This window comes from Telopea speciosissima, chromosome 2, assembly GCF_018873765.1.
Source record: "Telopea speciosissima isolate NSW1024214 ecotype Mountain lineage chromosome 2, Tspe_v1, whole genome shotgun sequence".
Lineage (NCBI taxonomy): Eukaryota > Viridiplantae > Streptophyta > Magnoliopsida > Proteales > Proteaceae > Telopea > Telopea speciosissima.
The window spans coordinates 20,728,271-20,730,643 of record NC_057917.1 but is presented as its reverse complement, the minus strand read 5'-3'; positions in this window follow the sequence as shown (position 1 = coordinate 20,730,643).

Here is a 2,373-nt window from a genome sequence, read left to right as displayed (position 1 = left end):
TGATTCGACCCATCTCGCTTAGTACCTCCGACCACTCTAGGTGGACTTTTTCTAGTCAAACCGGCTCAAATACTCATTTGTTATCTCCTCTACATCAACCAGCTCATACGATAAAATCATGATCATGCTAAGAGAGAAAATAGGAAGAGAAGATCACTCGGTTTTAATACCCCCTCAAGGTGGGGATTTGATTGCTCAAATCCACAACTTGTCACGAAGAAAAGAGAACCGGATCATACTAAGAGCTTGAGTGAACACACCCGCAATTTGATCATTGGTGGAGATAGACTGAACCTGGAGTTCACGGACAGCGACCTTATAACAAGCCAAGTGAAAATCAATTTCCAGATGCTTCGTACAAGCGTGGAAGACCGAATTAATAGAGAGATATGCAGCCCCAATGTTATCACACCACAATATAGAGGCAAATGGAATAGGAATCTTGAGTTCACCAAACAAGGAACATAGCCAGGTAAGTTCGGCATAAGCATCAACAACAACTTTTTATTCGGATTTAGTCGAAGATTGGGCCACTGTATTCTATTTCTTGGAGGCCCGAGACATAAGATTAGGACCCATATAAATTGCATAATCATAAATTTCCTATTAGTACTGTTACCAGCCCAGTCAGCATCAGAGAAGGTCTGCAATTGGAGAGAACTAGATTTGGAGAAGAACAAACTATGATCTCGACTTGCTTTTGGATAGCGAAGAATGTTTTTGACCATTGTCCAATGATCCTTAGACCGAGCATACATGTCCTAGCAAACACAATTGACAAAGAAAGCAACATCAAGACGAGTTAAGGTGATTAAAGAGGGCACCGACAATAGATTAGTACTTTGTAGGTTCTGCAAAGGAGGCACCCCCAACATTGGATTTCGTAAGTGTGGTAGCCATGGTTGTAGAAATAGGATTGCAATCAGACATGTCAACACGATGTAACTGATAGGTGATGTAGCGTGAATAAGATAGGAGAACACCTGTCGGTTGATATAGAGTCACAACACCAAGGTAGAAGCTGAGTGGGCCAAGATCCTTGATGGAGAATTACTGGCTACTTAAAAGAGAAGAGTTGTAATATGAGTTCCTAATTACCTGTCATCAAAATTTCGTCAACATAAACTATGACATATGTAGTGATAGGGCCTTGCATATATATAAATAGAGATGGGTCGGTTTGGAAGGACCGAAAGCCAGATTGAAGTAGGAACTTAGAGAGCTTGTGAAACCAAGCCTATGGGGACTGCTTCAATCTGTAAAGGGACTAATGAAGGGGACACACGTGATGAGGGAGCGCAGGATCTGTGAAGCCTTGTGTTTGAGACATATAAACCTCCTCATCGAGAATGCCATGGAGAAAGGCATTGTGGACATCTAGTTGACAGACCGACCACCCAGCGCAGATTGCCAAAGAAAGAACGGTTCCAATGGTGGTCAGTTTAATGACAGGGCTAAATGTTTCATTGTAATCCAACCCAGGTTGCTGATGAAAACCCTTTGCTATTAAACGAGCCTTATGGCGCTCAAAAGAGTCATCGGCCTTGCGCTTAATCCTATAGACCCATGTGAAGTAATTAAGTCTATAGATTCATTGTAAGGCACAAGGGACTGAGTGTCATTGTGTAACAGAGCATTAAATTTGTCAGCCATGGCAAAGCGCCAGTGAGGTGTTGGTTTTCCTGAGAGAAACAGGTTGGCTCAGTGTGAGTGGTAATAGGGGTGGGGACGGTATTATTGACTTGGTGGGGTGGGGGAAGAGAGACAAGGTTGGTATAGAAGTCATGAAGAGTTCTAGTTTTGAGAGGGCTTGGTGGGGAATTTGACACTGAGGTGATGGTGGGGATGGGTGAGGGAGAGTTAGGTTCGGGTGAGGGAGGGTTAGGTTTGGGTAAGGGAGGGGTAGGGGAAGAAGGGGAAGGATAGGAGGGTTGATGTTAGGCTCCATGGCCCAAACTGCGAATTGACGTGTTCAGGATGCCACCATTATGAGTCTCTTAATTACCTCTCTCTCTGATGATGCACTCCCATTGGCGGTCGACCGTTCCAATAGCAAAGAGATCTGGGATGCCCTCCATATGGCTTTTAGCAATCCCAACACCGCACGCTTGCTCTCACTGAATATTACTCTCCAGAACTTGATCCACAAGTACGATGAGACCATTACACAGTTTCTTCACCGAGCTAAGGCAATCTCTGATGAACTTGTAGCCGCTAGGAAGCCCCATCCCCCTGAAGACTTCAATATTCATATTTTTTTATCTCTTCGAGATGAGTGCAAGTCTTTCATTCTCACCACGATGGCTCGCTCAACTCTGATCTCCTATTTTGAACTTCACGGACTTACTGAGCCATGAGTCTCTTCTCATGTCT